At 38.9% G+C, this 12002-nt stretch overlaps 1 protein-coding gene across 9 annotated transcripts in view; it reads left to right on the top strand.

Moving 5' to 3' along the window:
- The window catches only part of ASPH (aspartate beta-hydroxylase), a 160452-nt gene that overhangs the window by 88954 nt on the left and 59496 nt on the right, over positions 1-12002 (top strand). The gene's annotated exons all lie outside the window — the stretch shown is intronic.

Genomic DNA, 12002 nt, shown 5'->3' with positions numbered 1-12002 from the left:
TGTGATCCCTTTCTTTTAGAGAATCAGGTTTAGTTTATTTTGACAGAGTCATGGTTTTGGAACAGGGCTAATTCCAAACGAATGCCATTAGGAAATGCTAGCTTCTTAAATTGAATCAGATTATTTACATGTTTTGGCCACAATTGCTATGTCAGTTTCTCCCCACTGGATGTCACCTTTGTCCACCTAGTCCGTGTTCCGCAACCACAGAGTGGGACTGACTGTGAGCTGCAAAGTAATGCAGTGGAAAAACGGCTTGCTAGATGTTCATTTCAGACAATTATTTTTATTTATCCATTTATTCAGTACACACTGAGTACCTGCTATGTGCCAGGCCCTATTTTAGGCACTGGAGCCAAAACGTTCAGTAAAAGCAAAGTCCCAGTTCTCATGATGCTCATAACTTAAAAATTACAGACCCCCCCATACACATACACTTTTTATATTTTAGTGTATGTGTTGGGGGAGATACGTAATTTTTAAAAAAATAGAAGAAGTATGAAAATATGAAAGTATGAATATGAAACAGGAGCAGAGTACAGAGAATGACAGTGGGCGGGCGTGTTGCTCTGTTGTTGGGCCTCCTGGACAGTGACATGTGGAGACGCAAGGTGGAAGGGAGCGAGCCGAGCAGCCAGCTGGGAGAGCTGAGTTCCAGGAGTGGAAAGCATGTTCATAGTCCTCGGGGGAGGTGCGCTTCGCGCATGTGAGGGTCAGTGAGGAGGCCAGTGTGGCCGGTGAGGACAGTGAGGGGAGAGAGGAAGGGTGAGATTAGAGGGGTTTCTAGGGTCTGAATCTCATAGGGCTTTGAATATTGTCTTGTGAGAGGGGAAGCTGTTGGGAGATTCTGAGAAGAAGATTGATAGGATCTGTTTTATGTTTTGAAAGGCCCATTCTGGATCTAGGGATGCAAGATTGCAAGCAGTGGGCCCACTTAGAAGATGACAACAGTAGTTCAGGCAAGGGATGTTGGCGACAGGATTAGGATGTGGGGTAGACATGGTGCGTGGCGGTTGGACCCTGCATATACTCGCACGTGAGTTCTGTAGGATTTGCTAATGGCTAGGAGACGGGGCAGGAGAGAAGGAGGGGAGTCAAAAATTACTCAAAGCTTCTTAAAAAAGTGTGCTTTAACAAATTCATTGAAGGTAAAAGTATACAATGTGTTACTAATTTAATACATATCAAATGTCAGTGATTCACTGAGGATTTGTGAGCCTTTAAAGAAATTTGAGGAACAACAGAATATCCATGCCTGCAAAAGGGGTATGTGCTTTTGCTTCTGTGTGTATATCTGTGTGTGTGTTAGATAAAATCGCATTCGGATCAGGGACTTTTCCTGAAGTTCTCCTTTGATTGAGACTAATATCTAATACCCATTATACCATTCATTACAACTGAGGATATGCTTAAACTATATTTTTGTGAATGTCTTTAAGAAGTCATTTAAAGATTTCCTGGTTACTATTTGTATTCTTTTAAGAAGTAAATATCAGTGCCCCAGCAAAACACCAGATGGCACTAGAAAGCAAGCCACACTTAAACACTAACAAATGACGTCTGTAATCTGGCTTAGAGGAAAGGCTGAGATGGCTGTGTTATTGTCCTTAAATCAGCATGATGCAACTGGTACCTGGTATGCTTGCTTCTGAGTTTTCTGTGATCAGGAGGAAAATAGAGAGAGAACCCACAAGGGCAACGATCAAGCCTCATTAAGAAGTCTTCTTGTTTTTTAAGTATACATATCTCTATGCAGTTTTTCCTGGGATTCTTCATAACCATTTATAACATATTTGAGCAAAAACAGAGTAAAAACTAGGCTCCTTAGGACAGCACATAAAGCCTCTCAGGACCTGGCTTCTGCTTATGGCTTTCCTCTGTTCAAAATGCTCTTCCTTGCCTCCTCACTTTACAATCACAAACTCCTGTTCCCTAGAATTGAGCGTAGAGATGACCTCTGCCAGGAAGCCTTCCCTGACTACACCCCCATCTCCTCCCCAAGACCAGAAGATGTGCTTGTCCTCTCTGTTCCCAAGGAATACTGTGTTTCAGATTTTTAGCACATGGTTTGAGTTTGCCCCATAATTTTTCATTTAAAAAACACTTCTTAAAGGTGGGAACTGTGACCTGCCCCACTCTACTCCCAGCCTAGTATTAGTTAAGGTTCTCCAGAGAAATAGAGCCAGTCGGGTGTGTGTGTGTGTGTGTGTGTGTGTGTGTGTGTGTGTGTGTGTGGAGAGACAGAGAGAGGCAGAGAGAGACACAGACACAGAGAGATGTATCTTAAGGAATTGGCTCATGACGCTGTGGAGGCAGTCAGTCTAACATCTGCAGAGCAGGCAGGCAAGCTGAAGACCCAGGAAAGAGTTGGTGTTGCAGCTCAAGGCCCAGGGCATTCTGGAGGCGGAATTCCCTCTACCCTGTAGGGGCAAGGCTGTCAGTCTTTTTCTTTAGGTCTTCAGCTGTTTGGATGAGGCCCACTAACATTATGAAGAATGATCTGCTTTACTCAACGTCTACTGATTGAAATGTTAGTCTCATCAAAAAAAATCTTCTCATCTAAAAAAATACATTCACAGCCACATCCAGACATGTTAGACCAAATATCTGGGTACCATGGCCTACTTAAGCTGATGCATAAAATTAACCATTCTGTCTGTCCAATGGCAACTAACCATTACATAGGAGCTGAATAAATAGTTGTAGTATGAAAAATGTGGATACTTCCATTGCCTGTAATTGCCTTTTCATCTGATGGTGAAAATATGAGATGCAAAGAGCCAAAACAGAGGACAAGAAGGTTTATAAACAGAATATCCAAGTTTGAATGAACTTTTAAGTGTCTACAATGTACTACATTTCAAGTTATCTTCACGTAGGTTCTCATTTAATCCTTAGCAAAAAATCTTGTGAATTAAGTATTTTTTAGCCATTGTTTCAATTTTTTTCTTCTTTCTCCATGACTTCTGGTACTCCAGTTAATTAGCTAATTAGTTAATTAATTAATTTATTAGACTGTATGATTCTGTCCCAGAGTTTTTGAAACTTTGTTAATTTTTTTTTCCCTTTGTTAAGTTTTCCTTCCTGTATTGAATAATTTCTCTTCTTCTATCTTAAAGTTCAGTGATTGCTTCTTTTGCCATTTCAAATTTGCTGTTGAGTCCATCTGGCAAAATTTTCATTCCAGCTCCTGTTCTTTTCAGCTTTAGATTTCTGATTTCTTCTTTTTTTTATAGTTTCAGTTTCACTGTTAAGATTGCATATCTGTTCAATCATTCATACCTTGTTTTTCTTTAATTCTTTGTACTCATTTATACTCCCTGATTGGAAGTGTTTTTCTAATACACCTGGTATCTGGGCACGCTCAAAGGCAGTTGCTGTTGACTACTTTTTTTTTTCCTGATTATAGGTCAAGAGATTCCTGTTTCTTTGCATGTCTAGCAATTTTTGGTCAAAAGCTGGATGGTGTATATATTGTAGCAACTCTGGAATTTGTTTTGTTTTTAGGTGGGGGGACTGTTGGTGTCTAATACACAGTTAATTTGCCTGGACTCAAACTGAAAAATCTGTCTCCCCTGCAGTGTGAAGCAGCTACTGCCTCTGTTTAGTTTTTTTTTGGCTTCCAGCTGCTGTTTTTAAGTCTAGCCTTCTGGTGGGTGGGGGGTGGAGGTGCCCTGTGCCCGGGTGGTTTAGTGGTCTGCCGAAGATTTAGGCAGAATTCATTCAAAGTTTGGGGCTGGCTTCTGGGATTCCCCATCTAAGCTTCCGGTTGCTTTGTCAGCCCCAACTTATGCTCAAGTTACACCTCCAACAAGTAGGGTGTCTATTTTCTGCTGTTCAGACTGTGTGTGTATTGAGAACTGTATTCAGGCGAAACACAGGAGACTCCCACATTTCACCAGGAGCAGTTCTGTTTTTCGAAGGTCAATTTCTGCAGCAGTTTGCCTTCACGAAGGTCCCTGGTGATTCTTACCTCCCCTTCATGCCCCTGTGGAGTCCTCTCGTCACTGAATAGAGCTAACCTCTGTGACCAGTAGGGCATTGCAGAAATGACAGCATGACTTCCAAGGCTAGGGCATGAGGGACATCGTTCTCCTTTGGATACGTGCTCTGGGGGAAGCCAGCTGCCCTGTTGCGAGAATACACAGCAGCCCTTCAGGCAGGTGTGTGTAGCAAGGAACGTGTCTAAGATAATAAACGTTTACGGTTGTTGTAAGTTGCTGAGTTTGGAGGTAGTTTGTTTTGCAGTCATGTTTAACAAATCCATCCTCTTCGAGTTTCTGCTTGCTTTTTTACCAGCCTCCCTGGGGCTACCCATGGAGACGGAAACTTATCAGTCAGCCAGGGGTTTGAGCAGAGTTTACTAGCAAGATCTCAGCCCTTTTGTGGCTCTCCTGCTTCCAAAATTTCTCCTTTAAATTTCTGTCTACTCTGTTGCTCTGAATGATGTCATCTGCTCCTTTTGGTAAGATCACTTTCTGACTTGGGGTGGTTGGTGAGTGCTCCACGCAAGAAAACTGCAAACTCACCATTCTTACCCAATGTAGAGAGAGTCTTTCAAGAATGAACTCTTCGATTTTTCAGTTTCTGCCTGTCTTTGGTCATTTTCCTGTGCCTTCAAATAGCTGTTTTAATGTTTCAGTGATATTTCATACGAATACTAACACTCTGAATACTGGAGAAGGTGGCTGTCTCACATTTGTAAGCCATTCTGGATTCCCTTACTGTGAGCTGCCCATTCATATTTTTAAAAATTTTTCTTGTTGATTTTCAGTGGCCTTATTTGTATTGCTGACATTAACCCCTTGTTGGGTTTTGTATTATCAAAACATCTTTCCAATTGGTTTTAAATCTATTAACTTCATGTACAGTGCCTTACAGGTACATAAATGGTTGGAATAAATGAATGTATGAGTGAATACATAAGAGAATGGTGTTCTCTGGTCTTTTTTGATCCTTTGAACAGGTCTAACAATATTTCCTTGTTTTCATATATTTTTCTATTATAAAATAATAAAATATGTACAAAAACATTGGACAATCTTGATTCACATGGCTTTGGCTTGGGAAGGGTAAAGCATGGTACTTCACTCAAACAGTTTATTCATTATCTTATTGAGATAAGAACAGTAGTACTTGGCTATGGTGACACCTGTGATCAAGCTTCAATTATTTGGTCTCTGAGGGTCGTTTCCATTGGTGCACATGGGCTTGACCAGGTCATCACTGCCTTGAACTTAATTCCTGCATGGTCAGTGTATGTAGATCTTCTGTCTTTTAGCTGCCCATTGGAGGCTTTGGTTCATCATCTTCAGCAGTAAAACACTATATATTTTTCATTATTAGTACCAAGAGCCTGCTTGGATGTAGGCTCGTGGTTCAGTTCAGGCCACCCCACTATGGCTTTGTAATTTTCCCATATTGTAGAAGAGCAACGTAGCAAGGGCACACTTAAACCAACTCGGGGAAGAGCTTTGAAAAAAACAATCTCCCTCCTACCCTTGCAGCTGTGAAAAGAGGTTATGAGATAACTGCTGTTGCAGATTTATTACAGTCATTACATCCAACAGCGGCAGTATTTGTAGTGGGTCCTAAAATACACCAGCAGTTATTGTCTGATTACTTCTACAGATAAGTTAATAATAGGAGATTTTGACTCTTATACAAGTCTGATTTAGAGAGAAGTTTAATTACACCAATTTTAGTGATTTAAATAAGCTCAGCATATATTACCAATCTCATCAAGTGTAGTAAAGGTTTGTAGTTGTGTTGAAATACACATGTGCTTTGTTTTTATTTTTCACTTCATGATTTTTAACTTTACTGCAGTTTGAGTGATAATTCAGGGCAGCTGTTTCCGCCAGAGTGCATCTTCAGTCAAATACACCACAGGACAATAATAGCAAATTCTTTGTTATCATTAAAATTCCATTCTAAAGTTTCCCGTTGAGCATTCAACATTTTATAACTGTAAGTTCTCTAATAATTGTGACAGCATGAACAGGGAAGTTAAATAGGTTTTTTAAGAAAAAGACTCAGATATTAGTGTGTTTTGAAATTATCATTAGGATCTAAATTTTCTTTTAATTGATGGGAAATGTGACCCTGTCTTCAAAGCAGAATAATCCACTTTATTCTGTATTAACACGTTGTCTGTTTGTACACTGAAGCAAATTAAAGAGTACATTAGCCACATATGCCCGAACTAGCTGAAAATTTCCAAAAATGTGCCGTAAAAAGACAATGCTGTTGGTAGTTGAATATGTTCATTTATTTCAACAGGTGGAAAGTGGATTAGTTTGAAAATGCATTACTGAAAATTATCTCTGATTACAGAGCTCTTCCCCATGGCATTTTTCATTCTTCTGATATAATGGTAGATGGTACTGACATTTACAGCAGTAATTCTTGCCATGTGTTTATGTTTTTCATTAAAAAATCAAGTATGTGTTGACAATAGAAAGTATTAGTAGCAGTGAAAATAAATCAAATCCTCTCTGTTTCGATTCGGGCAATTTTTATTACGTTCTGCCTGAGAAGCCGGTCTATTTACTCATCCCTAACACCATGTCAGTCAAGCTCAAGTCTTCATGGAGGGGTGACATTTGTGCTGGTCCTCAATTAGTGAGCAACGGTTGTATCTGTCAGTGCAATTCTCTTTGCACAGACCTGTGAATTCAGGTACCTAGTTAATGGCAGGAATGATGGGTTGATAAGAAAAACAAGTCCTAGGTGTTTCTGTGCACAGCCGGCTCGTCTTCACTGCAAGAGCAGTGTTACTAGGGTATCACGGGAACGTGCTCTATGAAACAGTTTAAGTTGATTAAAAATCCTGTCTTGAAACTTTTGACACTACCACTTTGGGGGAAAATTGTCATAATTTTTCCCTTTTTTTAATATCCAGTGATTTTTTTTTTTTTTTACAATTTCTCTCCTTTGATTCTTCAATACCTTTGATAGTAGTTTTTGTTTGTTCCTTTCCTGTTTCACATAATAGATGAGGGCCCACTTCTAGGACTATGTACATATTCTTTATCTGGAGCCTTTGGGGCCAGTTAGCTACCATGATTGTATAATACCAACTCCACTCAAGTTGTGCGAAACACTCAAAACCAAATTCAAAATAAAGGTGGATGAAATCGGTTTACACAGCATGATGCCTTTAATCGATATCCTTTACATAAAAGCCAAGGCTTGATAAAAGTGTGTTTCAGGTAATAGCCTTGATTTTTATGCGTCATTGGAGTTTGTTCCTCTCCCCAAGGATCACTGACTTCTTTGTGCGTTGATACCAACGTATTAGTGATGTCATTACGAATGTCATTCAGCCAGTCATAGGATGCAAGGAGCCTTAATTGCAAATTATAGCTTCTACATAAAACCAATGAACTTGGGAGAGCTTTTTATTCCTGTGCCTTGTCACTTTGATTCATACCGCATCTTGCTTTTTAACTGCTGCCGTGAACCCTGTGTGCGTTTCTCTGCAGTATATTTTTCCATGGCACTTGCAGACAGAGACTCGGGCAGCATAAGACCCAGCAGGGCGTGTGTTGTCCTGCCATTAATTGCGTGCCTCTGTGCCTGGCAGGGAGGGAGGCCAGGTGCAGGCTGTCTTTTACGCCCTGAGAAGTATAATACCTCAACAGTGCGCTTCCTGTACTATTTCCGTATGATTATAAAACACGAGGGAAGGGACTTGTTAGAAAGAAAGAAAAAAGGAGGAACATTTTAAAATTGCCTTTTAGATTCATAGTATCTAAAACATACTTAGTGCACCAACACTGGAGTAACGGAAATACTCACAGGGTGTTTCCACTCTCGGTCAGTCATCTTAGACTGACTACGCGACTTGATCTATTTGGGTCTTAAAGTATGTGGCTGAATGTGGTGTTTGGAGGTTGAAACCCATAACACTACAGGAAGTTTGGAGATTTGGGAGTATTATTCAGCCTGCATCAGCCTTGAAAGTAGCTATCTTTTTTTGTTTTCTTTCTTTCTTTCCCTGAACATTTTCCTGGTAGCTATTTAAATTCCTCTTACTGGCATGAAGTCACTAGATCAGAACTAGAGAATTTTTGCGATGCAGTGAAACAGGTCCTTTTCCAGGGGTTTTTGTCTCAGCACCATCAATTCTAATTGCCATTTGATCTTGAACTTCATACTTGCCATTTGATCTTGAATATGTCTCTGAGACTCTTGGACCTTTTCTTTCTCCACGTGTGAAATGTGGAGGTGATTCTGCCTGCCCTCCTGCAGCTTTCAGTAAGTTGGGTGACCATTTCACTTTGTCCCTGGTGTCATGCTATACAAATAGGAGCAACCATTACCATTACTTTCCCCCGTTGCTATTTTATATAATAAAATGGACGCGATCCCCAAGTCCAGGTGCTGTTTAATGCTGTTTATTTGTATCTGTACCTTTTCTAAGAGGCTCTTGATGAATTCGATAAACTTCATCCGCACGACATCCCAATATATTTAATGTCTTAAGTACAAGAGAAGAATAGTGATTCTCCAGGGATGTCCCTCTAGAAAGTGTTTACGTGTGGAAAATGAGCATCGGCAAACTGAGAAAGGTGCGGGAATCCTGGAGAGCTACCTGAGGGATGCTTGCAGTGGCATCTCATTAAAGAGGAAATTTTGCTTACCTTCTGCCTCGGTTGTTAAAGCTTTATTAACACTGTTACGGAAAACAGCTAACTAAAAACTCTAACTGCTTAAGGGATTTATTAGAAAACTCAATCACACCATTAATGTCCATGTGTGCTTTAAATTGCTGGGGTAAAATAATGCATTCAGCAAGGAAGCAAGTTCCTGCTTTCCTCCCATGTGTCTGCCTGATTGTGCTATTGGTAGCTCATTCTTTAATTAAATGCGTCCAAAGATAGGATCAGCTAAAAGTGTTTACTGTATAAATAGTTTTCATTCCCAGGGTGCAAGTTTAAAACCCTGGTAAAAAGAGTTTGCCATCTGTTAAAAACCAAAACATGTGGTGTGCCGTTGCACAAAAATAAACCGCATATTATTCATAAAAAGAATCACAACAGATACTCTATCTCTCAGGCTGACAGTAATCTGTGATGTTTCAGAATGTCACCACCTCCTCTCTGAGTGACAGTGTGCTCAGTAGTGCACTATGTTTAAAAAAACATGATAATCTAGAAACACAGTGAAATTAACAGATGCATTTTTATTCAAGTGGAGACACAGTTGTCTGAATGTAACTGTTTCTCGTGAGAAATCGCAGCTTTTTTTTTTCTTTGGTATTTTCAGGTTTAATTATTTCTAGGAGTTTTATCTTCAACTCTTCTTTTCCCCTAAAATTTAACCATTGAATTTACCCAGGAATTTGACCCTCTCCCTTCACTGCCCTGCCCTCAGCCCTGCCACGGCTTTTTTTTTGACTGTTGCAGTCACGTCCACTTCTCCCCCTCTGCCTGTCCACTTAAGTGCGCTCACGACAAGAGAAATGTCCTAAAACACAGGTTATTTATGGTCACTCATCAAAACCATCAGTAACCACTGATTGTGGAACAGGGTCTGAATTCCTCAGGCTACTTTTCAAGAAACTTCTTAATCGGACTCCAAGCCATCTATGTAGCCTTGACCCCCAGGATTCCTGAACCAGAGTCTGGTGAAATTCCATCCAACTTTCCACAGATCCCTGAACTTGTGTCTTTCACGTTTCCACCTCGATATTTCCCTCTACGTGTGGAAGATTTTTCTCTGCTTCTGCCTCATCCCGAGTTAAATCTGTGCTTCAAGACTCGGCTAAACACCAAATTCTTCCTTAATTCTTACCTTGTGATCCCTGTTAGAAGCATTATTGCCTCGTTTCTTTGTGTTTCCAAAGTATTTTATAATTCTTGCTCTGCCTCATAATTTTCAATTTTCTAATAAGAAATCTGTTATCATCCTTATTTTTGTTTCCTTGTGTGTTCCTGTCTGTTCTGTCTACACTTAGAGTTCTCGTCTTATCACTGGTTTAGAAAAATCTGATTCTGTCTCTCAGGGATCACTGTCCTTCATTATCTTTAATTTCATTGACTTTGTTACTTTTCTGCTTTCTAAACTGTTGATATTTGCTCTGATCTTCGTTGTTTGCTTTATTCTACTGCTGTATGTTTAATTTGCTCTTCTTATTCTAGTTTTTAAGGTGGAAGCTTAAGCTTAAATAAAGCTTTATTTAAGCTTTATTTGCAACAATGTCTATTTTGCTGTCGTGGGGGGAGTGTTCTAGAAATGACAGTTAGGTCAACTTGGTTTACGCTCTTGTTCAGATCTTCTTTATCCTGCTGATATGCTTCCTACTTTTTCTGTCAATTGTTGGGTGAACAGTAGCAAAATCTCTAATGGATTTGCAGATTTTTTAATTCTCTTTACAGTTCTGCTGGTTTTTGATTCATGCGTTTTAAAGCTTGGTTACTAGATGCATAAACATTTAGAGTATTATGTTCCCCTAATGAGTTGACTCCTTTATCATTATGAAATAACCTTTACCATGGATAATATCCTTTGGACTGAAATCTATTTGACATTAATATGGGCACTTCAGCTTTCTTTTGATATTATTGGAACATCATGCCAATTTACTTCCGTTTGTTTCTAACTTATTTGTGTCTTTATATTTAAACTGTGTTTTTTGGAGTCAGGGTATAGTTGGGTCTTACTTTTTCATCCAAGCTGAAATTCTGCTTTTAACTGAGGTATTCATATTTAATGTGGTTGTTGATATGGTTAGGTTTAAACCTGTCATCTTACTGTAGGTTTTCTACTTGTCAAATCTTCTTCAAAGGGGGAAACCCTTTCTCTGCCTTCTCTTGGAGTAATCAAATAATTTTTCTGACTCCATTTATCTCCTTTGTTGGATTATTAGCCATAATTCTTTGTTTTCTTTAGTGGTTGTTTTAAGGTTTGTAGAATACATTCTTAACTTATTGCAGTCTGCCTTCAAGTGATATTATATTACTTCACATACACTATATAGAACCTTAAAGGAATATACTTTCTTCTTTCTTCGACTTTGTGTTACTCTTGTCATACATTTTACTTTTAAGTATGCTCCAAAGCCTGCACTACATGCTTATTATTTTTGTTTAAACAATTATTTTATTTAATTTGCTTTTAAAGAGTTTTAAATAACAAGGAAGAAAACACGTTGACCCATGCAGTTACTGTTTCCAGCCCTTTCAGTTTTTGTGTGTAAATCCATATTCCCCATGATTATCATTTCCTTCTACCTGAAGGATGTCATGTAACATATCTTGTAGCGTAAGCCAGCTGGTGATGAATCCTTTCAGCTTTTGTATGTCTGAAAAGCTTTTGTTTCAAGGGATATTATTGCTGGGTATAGAATTCTCAGTTGACTTTTTTTTTTCTGTTCATACTTTAAAAATACTGCTTCACTCTCTTCTATTTTTTTTTTCTAATAAGAAATCTTATCATCCTTTTTTTTGTTACCTTGTGTGTTACTGTCTATTCTGTCGACGTTTAGAGTTGCCATTTTATCACTGGTTTTGAAAAATTTGATTGTCTCTCAGGGATCACTGCCCTTCATTATCTGATGTGCAGTGTCTTGCAAACCGCTGTTTCATGAATGATATGGAAATATTTAGAAATTTGATTTTGTTTTGAAAGTATGCTTTCAACCTTAGTATTTGAAAATAACATCCCTTTCTTCATTATTGTTATTTCCACTACATCTATTTCCGAAGGGCAATGGCTTTACTTTTCAGTATATTGAATTATAGGTTTATGTCTCTGTTATTGATCCATATGCACCCTTGTCTGTAATGAAAATCTGGCATTTAAACATGCATTTTCTACTTGTTAAAATATCAGAAATCATTTATCTGTCACTTTATCATCCTGCTATTGCCTAAATAAACCCAACTATTTCTCATTCCACAGAGATCCAGATCTTTACAGCTGGGTTGCTTGTTGAAAGTTTGTGGTCACCTTACTGTCTCCCACTACCCCTCAAACCAAGACTAATACTTCCA

This window comes from Camelus bactrianus, chromosome 29 (genome assembly GCF_048773025.1).
Source record: "Camelus bactrianus isolate YW-2024 breed Bactrian camel chromosome 29, ASM4877302v1, whole genome shotgun sequence".
Classification (NCBI taxonomy): domain Eukaryota; kingdom Metazoa; phylum Chordata; class Mammalia; order Artiodactyla; family Camelidae; genus Camelus; species Camelus bactrianus.
This window is presented reverse-complemented; position numbering and strand designations above follow the sequence as displayed.